Source organism: Alosa sapidissima, chromosome 6 (assembly GCF_018492685.1).
Source record: "Alosa sapidissima isolate fAloSap1 chromosome 6, fAloSap1.pri, whole genome shotgun sequence".
NCBI lineage: Eukaryota > Metazoa > Chordata > Actinopteri > Clupeiformes > Clupeidae > Alosa > Alosa sapidissima.
The window spans coordinates 3,752,190-3,770,358 of NC_055962.1; positions in this window are offsets into that span (position 1 = coordinate 3,752,190).

Sequence of the window (18,169 nt, forward strand, 5' to 3'; positions counted from 1 at the left end):
TCTGTGGGAAGTCAGAGCTGCTTGCTGTGGCAGTGTGAAGTCTAGAACCCTGGGGGAGAATGGCAGCTGCTGAGAAAGCCGTCGTAACACAATAGTACCAGAGGAGGCTTACACTGAGAATACATTTCTGTCATACGCAGTGGTAGCTCCCTGGATATTATTCACAGTGAATGAGCCAAAATGAATCATGATTGATACAGCATTTGGGCAGATTACTAACTGCTGTTAAATGTCATCTAACAGTGCACAGATCTATGTGCAACCGTGCACATAGTGTAGAGTACCTTGCGTCTATTATTATACACCTACTTATTGCTCATTCAGTAAGTGAAGGGTAACTTATAGTATAGCAGTGGAATAGTAGTAATTGCCTGTTGCAGTACCATAGGTGATGAGAGGAACTGTAGAATGCAGAGAAGGAGTAAAAGGAACAGCAAGTGAAGGCTTGAAAATGCAGGATGTAGTATAGTATGCTGTGGATGTGGCTCCGCTGGGAGGAAGGTGAGGAGCACAGTGGTGTCAATGAGATGCTGAGTGACCATACCCAGATGACCTTTTCAATAATTTCCTTCCTTCAGTAGGCTGGAAGTAATATCACATGGAAAGCTGCACACTGTGTCAACATTGCCTCGGGCCCAGTTTATAGCCAATGAAGGTAGTTTGTGTGAAAGTGTTCTGGGCCACTGTGGCCTCTGCTTTGCTATGGAAATGTGACTAAAAGCCTGTGTTGGTTTCCTATATGCTAGGTAACCATGACCCCAAGCCATGACCAATGCTGGAGAACCAATGCAAAAAAATAATGCACAAGATAATTAGCAGTCACATGAGATGATTGCATTCTTTTTTATTGGAGACAGCTGGCAGAAATGATACTTTCCCTCACATTTCAATGAGTTTCCAGTTGTGCACAGAATTAATATATGGACTCATTTTCTCTAATTTGAGCAATTTATTCAGCTTCACCATTTGGGTTTTAAAAAACAGCATCCGTTGTTGGTTCTCATTTGTGACATAACTACTGTGAATAATATGAATAATAAGGATTAGAACGGCTCATAGTATTATCTTCCATACCTCATGGCAAAGGTCTTTTTATAGCCTGCATATGTACTGGAACCGTTTAAATGCAAACGCGTTTATCACATGTGTGCATGCAGCAGCTGCAGTGACAGACATGCAATTACAGATCGATGGAGAAAAGAAATTTCTATTATTCCTATGATTTAACAGGACGTGCGGGTGTGGTTGCAGATACTTGAGGTACACACTTGAGCATACATGGGTGCAATCATACATATCTTGGAGGGTCCGAATATTTGAGCTGACCCATATGGCTCAGAGTCCCAGCGAGGGCAGCACCTGCTCCTTGCTTCTCTGGGCCAGAGCCGCTGCTGAAGCTGTTTTGCATTGGGAGGAAAGTGCTCAGCATATATTCAGTCTGCCTTGCAGGTAGAAATAACTCCAGTGAATGCTGCTGTTTATTTCTTTGCGTTTATCTTCCCACCACGAAACTCCCATTTGGCTGTTTGCCTCCAGTCTCCCAGCAGACTGCTCGGTTCCTACTGTTTTACTCCATGTTCCCACAGTTGTGCGCACAATTTTTGTGTCAAAGTACATTTTGCTGCCATTTGAAACAGGCAATCTTTGTACAGGCCCACCCATGCTTGCATTCAAATGAGCACTTTTGGTTTGCTAACATTCTTGGGCAAAGTAGGGAAATATTTGAACTTTTCTGTGACTAACTTATCATGTACTTGCATACATCAACTCATACCCTCTGCCAGGGATAATATTCTGTTTCACATTGTATCTTTGGACAATGTTCATGTGTTCAGAGTCATTGTTCATCGATCAATGCAAATTCTGATCCTTATGTCCACTCTACGTGGAGGAAAGTCCTGTCAGCACTGCTGATGGCTGTTTCAGACACACCACTGGCTCTGATCCAAGACCATCACTGCTTTTCCCCAAACCAGATGAAGAGGCTTTTACGAGCCTTAAATGAAAGAATATTCAGTGTTGGCAAGTGGACCTGCTCCTTTTTGATACAAAAGTCCCTTGAACCAAAAATACATATACTGTATGTTGTCTTTGTGATGCATGCCTGTGCAAAAAATCGTAGGTGGCAGTTTAGCTGTCTCTAATAAAGAAGAATGCAATTATTTCATGTGACTGCTAACTATCTTTGCTATAGAGATCCGACACAAAGACAAGGATAAAGAAACTTGAACCAAAAGGGTAGGTCTTTTTACATTTACTTTTCCAGCAAGCTAACATTTTCTGTTACAAGCTAAAGTTTGCGTTGAATAGTGCATCATGAATGACTGCTGCGATTTACACGCTGGCTCAATCCACTCATCTGGGCAGCCTCCATGTCATTTTATCTCAAAGTGTAAAGCCTGTGGTATTTCTATGTCATATAGGGGCCTAAAAGGACTTATGTTGTGGTGGCTATGATCTAGGTGTGGGGACTAGCACCATGCAGCACAGCTCAAGCTAAGAGAGCCACAGCTAATCTTCAAATAACAGCAAGGACCAGAGACATGTCACCTGTGTTGGTTCATGCTGACTCAGTTGAACTGTGTTAAATGGCCAATACTGGAGGATTCCCAGTGAGGGTAAGACACAATCTAAAGGGCATCTCTGATGTAACTCCAGGGATTGGTCACAGATGAAAGCCATGCTTTAAAAAGGCAGCTAATAACGGCAAAGTATTTGTCACACCACAGCCTCTGATCGAACAGGGATTTTCTGACACTTATTGTCTTTCTCTCCTTTCCTCTTCTAACTGTTTAAGATTACCTGCAAAATAGGATAGGGTTTTTTTACCCTTACTGTTAGCAAGGAGCCTCAGTGTTATAGGGAAAGACAATAGCCTCTTATTCAGGGCAGTCTCTATGTCTGATAGCAGATAGAGTCTGACACATTCTTTACCAACTATCTCCTGCAGATAGAAACCAATGAATAAAAATCAGCAACTATTTGTTGGCCAGTGCTGAACAGAGAGGTAAAGGGAGGCTTCTTTTAATCCATGTAATAGGTTATTGACTTAGAGTCCTTGGAAGCTCTGTTTTAGACCATAGGTGATGATACTTCACTTATGTTACAGTTTTGCCCTGTGGGATGATCAGATTTCCCTTTTTAGTTCCATCATGTCACTCTTGAACTCTGTGTGCTCAGACCTGGGTGTTTCAGTAGGCCCTAATTAAAAAGTAAAAAAATAAAACAAAAAATAAAACAGAAACATGTTCAGTCTTTATTGCAATATAAAATTTTCCCTTAATCATTGAGTCCTTTGTAGAGTTTAGAAACAAAACAATTCATATAGAATCGTGAAGCTGAGTCATCTTAAGTAGATGGTATTGGAATAATGACCAACTGAGCGTTTTGACTTTATAGCACAGATATAAGAGGAAATTTTAGACACCATTCTCTCTTATCATAGGACCAGCTATGTCTACTAAGTGCTGTCCTGGCAAATCAGTTTTCAGTGGCAATAAAAAAGCAGCATGTGGATGTGGGCACACATGGAAATCCACATGTTCACAGTCTCATGTATTTTAGATGTCAAACGTTTAATAACACAGTAATACATTATGCTTAAAATAATGTGTAAAAAGTCCCATTCCAATACATGGTGCTTTTGACTGAAACAGAATGTAAAAGTATGCACATGGAGAAGTTGCATATCAACTGCTATTACCCAGTGCTGAAAAGCATCTATGATTACATTGTTGGCAACTGTCAAAATCCCTTGTCAAAGTTCATTTTCATTATACTAGACAGGTGCTGCTGAACATGTGCCAGATAAAGGAATCATTACCAACATTTGCAGAACAATGAATGCAAAGGAGAAGATTTGGCTGTCATTTAAGAGACTTTGCATAATTATGCTTCCATTGAATAATTCTGCATTAATCACCCACGGAATAACACTCAAGAAGAACACAGCTTTTCTGAAGGTAACAGTAACATGGTATTTCACCACTGTGAATTTAAATAAAAGGTCCAACTAGCGAGGTCATACCTACAGTACAGTGTGCCATACAGACATATTACAGCATATTACTGTATACGCTATATGATATATTATGCAGGACGATTTCTATTCTTTTTATTCTGCATCTATCTTGTATGGACAGACAGGCAGACAGACAGACAGACAGACAGACAGACAGATAGATAGATAGAGAGAGAGATAGATAGATAGATAGATAGATAGATAGATTGATAGATAGATAGTTACAGTAGATAAATGTGCATGTTATAGTGCATGGCCACCTCCTCATTAAACATTCAAAAATACAGTGATTACCCTACAGTACTTTGAGCCAGGCTGTGTGAATGCTCATTTAGTCTTGTGAACATGTCTTCCTTGACCCCGCGGTCGGCTGGGCAGGACAGAGCCAGGAGGATTTTGGCAGCCCCACAGGGTTGTCGAGGATCCGCTGAAGTGTTTTGAACCCCGGTGTTGTCAATTCCAGATTTTCTATCTCCTCGTCCACTGGGGAGGGCAGTTTTTTTCCCCGTTTTTTTTGTCAACGTGCCAGCTTCTCAAGGTAAATAACATGCACAAGGGCAGCGGGGTCAGCCTGGCGCCTGGACCAGGGCTCTCTCCAAAGACCCCGGCTGTCAGGGGCTGGATCCGGCCTGTCTGGAGCAGGAAGTGCTGGAGAGCCGCTGTGTCACCCGAGCAGACAGCACGTCAAGCCCGAGGCCAGCGATTGTCACGGAGCACTGCTGACTCCTGCTTCCCGAGTCCACTGCAGCTTTTAGCATTCTCCGCCTGTGCGCCTGAGCTCCTGGTCAGGGCTCGTCCAGATCAAGGCCTTTCCGTGACTTTTCCAGGGCCGGCTGGACAGCCAAATCACCGCAGAACTCTTTCCAGCCGGCCTGCCATACAATATATCAGTGCAGATGGGGAAAGAACTGCGAAGAAAGAGACAGCAGGATGCAAGTGCCTCAAAGGGGGGACTATGTGTGCTTATAAAAGTCCTGGAACTTCTGAACGAGCGCATCAGTAATCTCATCTGTAGCCCTGCAGGTCGTCCCCCACCCAGACTCTCCACTCAGGACGCGTGGAGGTGGAATAGCCCCCGCGGAGTGCTGCGGCACACTCCCTCTGAAGCCAGAGAAGCCTGGAGAAGCCTGTCAGAAAGTTTGTTGCAGCAACGCACACAAGCGCAGCAAATCAATAATGTAGGGACATGTTCCTGTAAGGGTCACTCCTGAAGTTGCACTAGAGAAAAACTGAGAGGGAGCTACCAGTATATAGTCACATGTATGGTCAACTCAAGTGCCTGAGCAACTATACAGTATTTATGCCAACAGGAGATGATGCATGAGCTCGCTAAATTCTTCCAGCATGAATTCAGAAGGGTTGAGAACATTATTTACCAAAATGATTGCAGGAAATTCCATGAATTCCGTGAACTGTGCTAAAATCATTTGTGGATCAGTCAACGAATCACTGTGGAAAGCAAAAAGCCAAAAATCACGGAAGAAGATTGAAAGCTCAACAAATGACAGACACCTGGACAATTGTACAGCTCAATTTAACGAGGCATGACCGAATGAACTGAGCAGCTTAAGCAGCTGTTGGCAGAGTACTGCTGATAGAGGCAATGGCTCTCAAAGAGTTTGGAGAGCTTGTGCAGCAGCTGAAGACCAGGGGACAAGACAAGCAGTCCCAGCCTGACCTTTCCACTTGTCTGGTAGGACAATTGTCCTGCAAATCACTGCCATTGTATGGGGCATGTTTAAGCAAAAGCTTAAAGGCCCTCGGGTCGTGGAGGATGACATGAAATAGCTTATTACAAAAAAGACAAGAAATTAAAAGGAGCTTATGAAGAAAAGTATGGGAAAAGAAGACCAAGAAAATGTTATCACTCCACTGACATACTCATTTAGTCATGGAAATGCTTTTAATACTTGTTTCACAACTGAATTTATGTCTTCAGCTGATGACATGTTGAGTCATAGATGTGTTTTATACAAGACACAATATTAGTGTTACAGTTCTCATCCTTAGGAATATTTAAATAGTGGACTGTTCTGTTTGAAAGCAGATATTAATGGAAAGATGTTCAATAGAAAGATGACAAGGACATAATTAAAAACATTTGGTATTTAAGGAAACAATTAAAAAAGGATAATTTAAAAGTATTGAAAACATGTTTGTTTCCGCCCAAGCAAGTGCATACGGCCAGCTTAGCTTCCTCTCTGAGAGCCTCCTCTGATGCAGACGCCAGTCTTCGTGTACTGGGTCCAGATGTGACTTTGGCACAGTGTCTAAAGAGTTCACAGTCTGGAGACAACTTGTGGAATTTGACTAGAAGTGTGTCGAAAACAAACACTGACAAGTCTCGTCTGCATGTCCCACTCCCCTTAACTTTACAAGTGCCCTAAACTTCCAACCAAACTTGTTACACTTCAACACTAAAAGACCAGCCATCAGGAGGCAATTGGGGTTGTTACAAAATTTCAAATGTTATTAAAGCTGAGTTTGTTTCTGGTTGTCTCTGGATGTGTAGCCCACTGTACAGCCTTATCTCAGGATCTAACTGTAACAGACAGTTCGCTTTGCCAAATATTTGCCTCTGTGACCAGGATGTCTGGTCTATGCCACAAATGTGGTAGATGTAGGGTACAGATGGTGTTGTCTCCATGCTTAATGTCATTCACCAGTAATATAAAGTGCCAGCTCCAAAGTCTGTGGCAGAATATCTTCCCCAGGACAGGAAAAACCAGGAATGTGGGCCATCTGTAATCATCCGTCTTTGAACATACAGAAAATCCCAACCCACTGGCACAATGAAGGCAGACACAAGGGTGATCTGAGGGTCCATGTGCTGTTTACTAAGGGAACCTCCATTCAAATGTAGCGTAATGCGTCAAACCACAGATCATCACTCTCAGGGTGAACCAGTAGCTATCAGGAAGCATTTTGCATTCCCAGCACCAATCTGCAGTTCAGTGCCGAGTTGAAGAAGCACTTGTCATTTCAGTCGACTTGTACTGCTACTGTAGGTGGTAGACCACTTGGCAGCAGATGAAAAGTCATTTTTATTTCCCCCGCAGTAGAAGAGTAATTAAAATGCATGCAAGCAGCGCCTGTTTCGCTTCATAATTTATCCAGAACGCCAGATACTAAATAATCATCTTGCTTTAAAGGGATGTTACTTTGAAATATTCATGCTAGATTAATTAAATGTGTGTTTGTGTCTTATTCTCAAGCCCATGGCACGACTGTGCACTTTGGCCGAACTCAGCCCTCAAAACAACTTGTTCTTCATATCTGCAATCAGGTGATCAATTTATGCAATTTTTTACATGCAATTTCGTGTGTGTGTGTGTGTGTGTGTGTGTGTGTGTGTGTGTGTGAGTGTGGTGGGGGTGGGAGGTAGCTGTCTTCTGAAAAGTCTGAGAAGTCTGAGAAAAGATTAAGCATCTTCAAACTGGTGTGTGCGCACACTATTTCAATGCTTGTTTATCAGTGCACATTTTAATTGAATCTACATTAGGAAATACATTCACACATCATTTAAATTTGTATTCACTCTGTCTATTTATTTATAGTTTATTTATTTATTATTTATAGTTATAGTTTATGTATTTGTATTTATAAAAACATAATGTTATGCTTAAAAGTTACAAGAACTTTGATGTGGATTCAAATTGCATTATATTCCAAAACATAATGAAATACATAAAGTAAAACCCATAACATAACATAACATAACATAACATAACATAGCACAATTTACAACATAGCATAATTTACCTACTGTATACATAGTGGTATCTGTAATTTTATAATGGTTAAGAATTTACTTTCTTCTTTTTTCAAAAGTTATCCATAATCTAATCATAATCACTTGGAGGCCAGAACCTGGTGTGAATAAGGATCCTGTCTCTGCGTGTGTGTGTGTGTGTGTGTGTGTGTGTGTGTGTGTGTGTGTGTGTGTGTGTGTGTGTGCACGAGTATGCGTGTGTGTGAAGGACTACTTGTATGTGCGTAAGCTGCCTCTGTGTCTACGTGCGTCCGCTGCAGCGTGTGCGTGCTGTGCCTGCCTGTCTCCGCGGCCGTGCTGTGGTAGGCGGGAGGCAGCTCCGCTCAGCTCCACTCCAGCTGCAGGTTTGAGGGCTTCCTGTGGTCGAGGCTGACAGAGCCCAAGGCTTGGCGGGAGGCTGCAGCACACTGTGCTGTTTGTTAGTGTGAGGCATCTGTTCGGCCTGTCAGAGAGACGCCCCTGGCACCGGTCCAGTCCCCCATAGCCATTCCTCCATAGACAGTGACCGAGGGTCACCACTGGCACCGGTCCAGTCCCCCATAGCCACTCCTCCATAGACAGTGACCGAGGGTCACCACTGCACACCCTGTCTCACCCTGACACAGGAGGAGGGACACGGAAGAAGAAAGTGAAAAGGCCAAGAGAGGTAAAGTACAGCTCAAACACTGACATCCGCTAAAAAGCATGCAATTTTGTGTGTGTGTGCGTCTGTGTGTGAGTGTGTGTGTGTGCGTGCATGCGTGCCTGTGTGCGTGTGTGCGTGCGTGTGTGCATGCGTGTGTGTGTGTGTGTTCTGGGGTTTGTTTTAGTGTTTGGAGTATGGAGAATCATCACCAAATCATCTTTGCCGTGGAAGCAGAGGCGAGTTGAATGATTTAGGGTTTTTCTCTTTGCCTGCTGTAATACTACAGACCTACTACTTCTACAAGTTAATATGTAAAATATGGAATTCAGTGCAAAGGAGGGATGTCAGATGGTCTCAATCTGTTACTGTGGTCATGACGGAAGCACCTCAGAACAGTCTTGTGTCTTCCCTCTCTGTCTACTCTGACAGCTTTGACGGTGTTCACAGAGAGGGGAATTTTTCCACTTTCCTTTCCTCCTGTCCTTCTGTGATTGAGCGTAGCTGGGAGGGGGAACGTGTGTTGGTGTGTGTGTGTGTGTGTGTGTGTGTGTGTGTGTGTGTGTGTGCGTGTGTGTGTGTGTGTGTGATCCAGACCTGCAGGAAACATGAAAATCTCAGTTTACTCTAGGAGGCACGTTCATGTTTCACACCAGATACTCTTGATCTCCCGTGCAGCAATTTCTGCTGTCCCTCCCACTGCTTGGCGCTCCCGCAGGACCTGGAGAGCCAACCTCCAACTTGTTCCCACTGAGAAGCCATTTCAGATCTATAAAGCATATGTCCTGGCCCTGACGCCGACAGCCCCCGACACCAAATGCGCCGAGCCGTGCCAGTCAGCTCTCCCATCTGCATCATCGCCCTTGAGAGGCTGACGTGTCTCAGCATGACCTTCTGTGGGACGGAGCATGATATGTTTCTCCTGAAATATCCGCATATCACCCTTTTTAAACACAACAAAACAACACACATTTAAAAAGAAATGGAATGGAATGAAAAACCGACATCCCCGGGAAATCTGTTGACAGTGTGAGGGGACAGTTTACAGAGAGAGTTGCAAATGATATTTTCTCACAAATAAGGGGGAAAAGGTCCAGGCTAATTTCACTTGCCATTGGTCAACCAATTAGTAGTGCCATGTAAACAGGACAGCAGTGATGTGGAAGAGTGGTGAGTGGAATTGGTCCTGACTGCTTCACATGGGCTCCCAGTGTGGGTGAGATTGATCTGCTCACAGGGACTCGTTCCTGCCTGTCCTATCAATGTTTTCTCTGTTATTTCTGCCGCACAGTTCTTTTCCAATCAATACAAATCCCTCACTTTTCACGCGCTGTGGTACGTTTCTGGGTATTTCCAGGATATCTCTCGGCAACACCTTGGCAAAAAACAATTCTGTCACAGTTACACAGAATTCATGAGAATGTGGAGTTTGACTTTACAAAACAAGCAAATTAAATGGAAAAATGTGTCAAAAGAAGAGGAACTACAGCATGCTGATTTGAGTTTTGAAGCTAATTGAAGGAATTGTCAAATGCTGATTACGTAATCTGTGGGTGGTGATGATGAATTAGCATTCCGTGGTTGGTATCATCAATGAAGGGGCAAAATGGCACGCAGAGCAGAGTCAAACCATTTTTTTCATTACCCCATGTGTGGATTCATACGCCCAAAGCAGACACAGACTGCCTCTGCAAACCAACTGTCATCTTTCTGTCCACATCAATTATGTGCAAAGCACAGCAAAGCCGATTACCTCCAGGGTCAGTCACGAAACCAACTCCGGACACACTATCACCACAGTGACAAGTGAGGTCAGCGGCGAGCGCGAGGCGGCAGGGGGCCGTGGCCCAATGGCATAACTGTCCCCTCTCCGAGCCCGCCTCGCCCAATTAGCATGGCACAGAGGTTGTTACAAAGGTTTCCGTCACTGTGAGGGATGTTGTTAAACCGATTTGTCCCCTTGCAACGAGAGCACAATTAACTGTAATTATCTAGTTAGGTGCTCATTATAAGATAGATTTGGGTACAAATTAAACCTTTTTTTCCTCAGAAAATGGTCGTGTCAGAGTCAGAGACTTTTTTTATTAAATAAACCCATGTTCATTAGAGGCTGCTGTCACTGGAGATTTCTACGGATATACTACTCCTCATTGCATGACAGATTCAGTTTAATATATTTCATGACCTCTTGTACACCAGTGCTGCACTGCCTGCTCATCCTCTCTGGTGGAGGTAGCTGCCTCAATCCCTCAGTGGAGAGGAAGGCTGCAGATAAAGGCACATTTTGTCTTGTCTGTGAAGGGAGTGTCCTGAGTGTTTGATTTCTGCCCGATAGGCAATCTTCCTCAGTCAGACAATTAATGTTAAACTTGATAGACTGGAGGGACAGGTTCTGACCAAAGAGAACGGTCTGAGAAAAGTAAGACTTTAAAGAGACAAACTGATGGATTGTGTCTCAATCTTGACCATAGACTGGAACACAGTCCAAGACAGTGCTGAGTTCAAATGCAGCTCCTTAATATTTTCCTCAATTGTGTTCCCAGACTCGTGGCATGGTCATTGTAATCACATGAAATATAGATAGATAGATAAATAGATAGATAGATGCTTTATTAAGCTATAATCTTGCAATAGCTGTATTTGAGGACACCGTTCCAAGTGGCAACATTTTGGCGTATTTTGATGATTGATTTAAGGATTGATGTTGAAGTTTTAGTGCTTGTTAATAGCAACAAATCCAGGTTCATTTAATTGATTGTTAGGCCCTGTGCATTCTGAACCCCCTCTCTCCTTTCCAACTCTCTTAAATGAAATGTAACCTTCCCTCCAAATTATTCTTAGAAGCCCCCTGGTGTGTCTGACTTCTTGCCCTTTCTACTTCTAGACATGCCATGAAGGTAGCATTCCACCCTGTAAGGGTGCAGCATTCCACAGTGCACGCCATACAGAGAAGAGAGAAAATCCTCCGTGGTACCACAGAGAAATATGCTCTCCCAAATGGAGCCTAAATATCAGACAGGGGCCCATTTGTTGACTTGGAGCACTGGACAATGAAAATACTGCTTATTTGCTCAGTTTGCCAAATCTGCTTGTGCTGTGTACTGATTAGATAGCAATATCAAGAAAGGTCACCCGGTGACCTCAGAGGACGGTCAGTCGTGGCACTGGGTCAGAGCTTGTGTTTGCTCTTTCAGGCTTGTCTTATCCTCTTTGCTTTGTCTGCCTGTCAACTGTTGACGTCTTTGTTAGTAGTGTCATTAGTTGATTCCGTTTAAAATTGAATTTGGTTAAGTGCTAAAAAGTGTTCCATATGTTTTTTTTATATATAATGTATAATTTAAATTAGTCAAACCCTTTAATTTAAAAATCTATAAATTATTATTGTATTAAACAATGAATTACTGTGTATTATTTTAGTAGTAGGCGTAGTATTTGGTAAAAAAAACTATAGATTTACGCAAACAGGAAAGCTTTTACATAACTTCCAGTCATGAAGAATGTGTTATCAGTATGAGGTACACAAACACTACACTGCAATGTCTCATACTGCAGTGTTTTTCATACCTTTATATATATACCTTTATATATATACCTTTTATAAATCTTTTTACCTTTACTATTACGTGATTTTATTACTCTTGAAAACCACAAATGGGCATGATGTGATTGACATGATGTGCATATTTTAACTGGGGACTATCCCCACTCTGGTGCCCTCATGTGTTGCTATTCTCGAGCATCTAAAAATACATGGCAGCCCCTCGACGGCACCGAGAGCTTCTCCTGAGAGGAAGCTCAGGAGTCGCACCATTAGAGAAATCAGAGAGAGACAGATGACCGCTGTCCGACGGCCAAACATAGAGGAAGACTGCAACGTGTGTGGGGGACGTTTTTGTCCACAAAGATCGGGCTATCAAGGAGCCATTTGGAGAAGGCTGTCACCAGGAAAGAGTGTAAACCCCCCCTGACACAGTGGCTGGACAGGTGGGGGATGGTGTTCAAGTGAGAGTGAGATTAGTGTTAAGGATGGGAAGGGGCTTCTGTGTGTGTGTGTGTGTGTGTGTGTGTGTGTGTGTGTCTGTGTGTGTCCGTGTGTGTGTGTGTGTGTGTGTGTGTGTGTGTGTGTGTATACGCGCAATCGCGCATATGTGTGTTTTGGGGGACTAGGAGGATGAAAGTCTGCTCCGGTGGAACCGTGAGCGATTAATAGACGGGCAGGGGCAGGGGCAGGGGCAGGGCTGGCGGGGGGGGGGGGGCAGGGGCAGGGCTGGCGGGGGGGGGGGGGGGGTCAGGGGCAGGGGGGCTTTGTTGAAGGAGGGGGAGGGATAATACCTCTTATCAGCATCACAGGGAGGTTTGGGGAAGCTGGAGCTAGGCCAGTGTAGCACATGGAAAGACACACTCCACACTGGAATGGGCCTAAGATAGCACAGATTAAGCATTTGTCTGTTTTTTGGCTTCATTATCAGTGCCTGTGTTGATACCGAGCTGGAAGGAACTGCTAGTGTGGGCTGGTTTTGCACTGCCCATACCACCCATGTGCTATATTTACATGTTTATGACTCAACTGATAACTACATCAACAGAGAACCCATTTATCTGCTATACATCTTCATCATGATAGGCCAATGGGCTGTAAAACCATGCTGATAATGATTCATTAGCGACTATTTAGATTAGCTGCATTAATGGTACTAGCTATAAAAACATTTCCGTATGTGCTTTGGCACAAGTTGTTGTTGTTGGCGCAGCAGTTCTGCTGCTATCTGCACAAATTTCGCACACGTTTCAGACGTATATAGTGAAGCAGAGTGGATATTACTGGGAGAGGTGATTTCTCTTTCTGACTGGTTCATGGGTTAACGGCCTTCTCCTTGGCGGCGGCGCACTGGTGTGTTGTGGGACTGGGGCTCTCTTTCCCTGGCTGGTGCTCCACATTCCCACGCATTCTTTTGGATATTGAATCCTCCCGACCCTCCAGAGTTTGCTCTTCAGCTTTTTCCCGTCGAGTCCCATTGTGCTGTGCTGTGCTGCGCTGACTCCAACAAGGCCACTGTCATGCCGCTGAAAAACAAGCCCCTTGTCTCCCCCGAGATGAAATCCCCTCAGACATTCATATGCGTATTACATATTTGATGAAATATGTCATTATCCGTTTCTATCTCTCCCAGTCCGATCTTTAACTGAGCAAGAGTTTATGAAGAGAACTGCATTAGTTAGTATGACGTCATCACAACAGTTGTGAAAAGAAAGATAATAGTCAATTGTTCAGATGGGTTTTAGGGGATTTCTGACTTTAGGAAGCTGAAATAGAAGAGCATGAGAAGCTCCAGAAACTGCTGCATGCTGTGTTGCTGTTGCTCACATCTCACATCATTTGGTCAAAAACAGCTCTCTCTGTCCAATACAAACATACTCACTTCTGAAATACTGCCCCCCACACGCATATAGACAAAAATAAAGCATTCATCTACTGAGGTCATCACCTAGAATCATTACATCATCTTGTCACTGTCGCCATGCAACCCCCCCCCCCCCACCCCACCCCACCCTCCCACCACCACCACCACATCATCACACACATCACTGGTCCTCCTTCAATGGCATTTGGGTAAACACAGCTGTGATGCTGACATTAAAGGCTCTCTCCCTTTGAACCTCTCTGAAATATCTGAGGTCCTGCCTCCCTCCCTGTCGGAGTGCACATGTACCCTTCAAAACAAAAGCCTGGACAAAGTGTCACATCAGCTCCAAATGTAAGCAGATCTCCTTGAGCCCCAGGTGCCATACTTCAGGGTGTTTTCACAGACATCATCAAGTAAACACTAACGCAGCTCTTCTGTATGCAGAAGGCTGTTTGCACACTGTGAATAACAAGCAACCCAGTGCCGACTGCTAACAACGATCAATACATAAGTACATCCCCGTTTATTGATGCGCTTGCATAAACAGTGAGTCAGCCAGGTCTGAAAATAAATATAGACTCTGAAAGCAGTTTAAATTTGGGAAACCTACAAAAAAAAAACTACAACAGGAGTTCTTGCATGGGGATACAGGCTCGATCCCTGTGTAACACAATACAAACTATTCTTCTGGCTTTGCGGCCAGAGCCTCATTGTAAAATCTCAACAGGCATCATGTCTCATTATAACTTATATTGATTAATAACATCCCAGGAAACCATAAGCATTAAGCAAATTAGGAGGCTTGAGGCTCCAGAGGCAGATCTAACCTTACACATGGCGTGTAATCCAGCCTTAGTATGTCTCCCATACTCACAGAGAGGAAAATCGCGCTCAGCTGGCTCAAATACTCTAATTTGATGGCATTTGTTTTCTCATATTTGGCTTGGCAAAGCCCCAGATGATTAATGTGGCAGCCGAGCTGACAGAGAGAGACTCTGGGCTGCGTTGATGGTCTGCTTCACTCCATAATCAGGTGGAACCATGTGATTGATTCTTCCTCTATTTTTTAACATTCCACTTTTTTTCTCCTCCTGTTTTTTGCATGCTACTGTTTCAGATTACCTGGCTTGTTAGAAAATGCCTCCCAGTTGTTGATTTTCAACCCCCCCACACACACCCCCACACACCTACACCTACACACATTTTCACTTATGCACACTACCAGCCTTTTATAAGGAAAATAACTCTTCTTCCTGCTGCAATGTAGAGTTCCATCTGGAAAGTAGAATGTAAACATTTTTCTTTCCAAGACTTTTTGTGTGTGTGGGGAATGATGGCGAATTGAGGAGGATCATGTGCTGTGTCGTGTCTCATGCAGCGGGGCTGCTCTTGTGGTTGTAAATTGTGTTTGCTCTCTTGTGTGAAACAAGCCACGTGAAAAAGACAAGCTATGCTGGCTCCATTACCACCTCCAACCCAATCCTTTTCAAGCTTGTTTGTTTGAAAACAATGCATTACACACTTCTATTGACACCCCTGACACTTCCGCCTTTTATGTCTGCTGTAATTTCTGTAATGTACTAAAATCATGTGAGACTTACATATGAAAGATCTGAAACATCTTCTGAAGTCATTTGTTTTTGTTGAAGTGGCTCTTACAAAAATGATGTGTATACCTTTGAACATGCCCTGAGGAGTAAAAACACAGACAGCATAACTTCCAAGTCTGTCTGCAACTTCTTTTTAGTCCTGGATGTCCTAGTTGCCTATCATTGTCTCGTATGTATTTATGAAGGAAAAATGTAGATATAGTGACACTTGAAACAGGCCTAATTAGGCTGAATGCCGTAATCTCGACTGTTTGGAATTAGTCTGAATGCCAGCTGATGTGCTAAGTGGAGCCGCCCAGAGAATCTGATGAATCCTCACCAGTAATGAGCGCTAACCAAATCAGAATTAATCTACACTTCAATCACATCGCACATTAGGGGAAGATACTGAAAATGAGATGGAGAAATGTAAAAATAGATAGATAGATAGATAGATAGATAGACATTATTGAATGCTATTCTCTTGCTGTTGCTTTGGAGAGAAAGAGAGAGAGGAGAGAGAGGAGAGAGAGAGAGAGAGTGTGGACCTCTATGTGAACCTCTTGCTCTCATGGGTCATTCTGCTGCAAATGGTGCACATAGATCACATTGCACATGAGTCAAAACTGCCTCCTTTAAGACAGGATGGGCGCATCAGCAGAGTGTCCAGTCAGATGAAACGTGCTGAGAGTCTGATGCACTCTGGCACTGAGACCCCTCCACACACTCTCAAAAATAAACAGAGTCCAGGGACGGGGCCTCTTCAGACTGCGTGCAGACAGTGTGGTCAGATCCTCCTGCTCCGTCCAGGGCCCAGAGCGCAGGGCGCAGGAAAGAGCCCGGCTGCGACGAGCAAACGACGCGCTGATTGGCCATCTTGTCTGAATTAGAACGGGTTAGGCGATTCTTTTTTGTCCTTGGGTCGCGGGGATCCAATAACAAAGACGAGGCTGTGCGCGTAAGGCGATCCTATCACATGGCTGGCCCCAGCGCAGCGAGCCCCGGCGCACACAGAAACGCCGCTCTGTTCCGCAGCGCTGAAAGGGGAGACCCTGCCACGCCGAAACTCTACAGGCCGGCCGCACGCAAGCCAAATGAGATATGAATTGTCCTTTCAGGTGGAGCGGTCATTTTATCCTCACCATCTTGGGTTCTGACAAAAAGGTCTGCTTTGTAAACCCACCCGACAATGTATCTCAAATAGCCCTGCTATAGGTGTATAATTTGAAAAGTCTTCAACCAGAGGGGAAATGTAACAGAACTTCCTGTGAAAGTCATTTCATACTTAATCACCACATGAAAGGGACCCATAAGCTGTCAGGAAGAAGTGATGATTAGTCCGACATGATAAAGATGAAGGGGACTTTTGATGACTCCTGCACTCATCTTTTCGCTGCCCTCGATTTATTTGCCTCCATGGGAATTTAATCAATCCTCTAATCTATTCTATTGACAGAGTTATTTTTTCTCTACGAGCCGGTATTATCTCCTCATCATTATCCAATTTCTGTCAATATGGCAGGTTTGTTAGATCACAGCCAAAGCATTTGCTCCCTCTATAAAAAATAAAATAAAATAAAAAATGCTCTTGCGGAGCTGGGCTGTTTGCCGGCTGGTGAGTCAGTGTGAGGATAGCGGGCGGCGTGGTGTGGCGTGGCGTGGCGTGAGGGTGTGAGGGAGACGCTGGCGTTGGCACGACATGGCGGGGCACGATCCAGTTCACACGTTAATCTGGGTCTTCCACCGGGCAGGTCTAAGTTTACAGGGAGAGTACTTAGGTCCCTCTCTCTCCGAGAGCCACTTTACATGACTGACATTCTTCAAAGGACTACGAGTTAACCGAGCTCTCATGCACTCCAGAGTCAGAGCTATATTGGATCTGACACAGGCGTTGGAGAATTTTCACATGTCAGTGCTGGCCTTGCCTACTACATATTCATTTTTGAGATTTAAACTACAGCGTGGGTGTGAGCAGGGGAGCTGGCTTATGTGAGAGTGGGAAAGACTTTAAACATGGCAGGGGATTTGATTTGTGTTGATTTAACTGACGTTAATGTGGCGGAAATGTATGTTATCTTATGTCTTTGCTTTCTCTGGTTTTGTCACTTTTGGTCGTCAGGCTGATGATATCAGTGTTTTTTTTTATAATTGCCATTAAGTCTTTGTGGTTGTCAGTCTTTTGGCCAAAACATGTCTGAATTTGTTTGGCTTCATGTCTGTCCCGGTGTCTGGCCTGCCTACTGATAAGAGAGAGGAAACTCTCCCAGGCCCGGGCCTGACTCTGCGCTGGGAATCGGCAGGCCAGCCGGCCGGCCAGCTCTCCTCACAGCTACAGGGGGAAACAGACATCTGGACGTTAATTATCTCCACGACACACATGTGCAACAAAAGGGAGAGCCTTTCGTCTTTCGATTGCTTTTGTCTCTCGGCTCTGATCTTTGCTTGTGTGTGGGGGCTGATGTTTAGTTTAGGTGGGGAACAAAGAGAGCTGAAGGGCCACATCAAACCTCCCTGTTATACACAATACGGGGATAGTGGACAGGCTGCTGGACTTAATAGTGTGGAGGAGTACCTGACCCGACATTGTCTGATGCTTTCAGAATCTGGCAGTGTTCCTGAGGTTGTTACATTAAAGTTATGGGGGAAAGCGACAGCCCGACTAATTAATTGATCATTGTGTGTGTGAATCAGCTCTTCCTTTTATATGGACATTTATAGAAGATAAAAAGGACCTTGTAGCGTCTCACCAGTTGTTGTCAT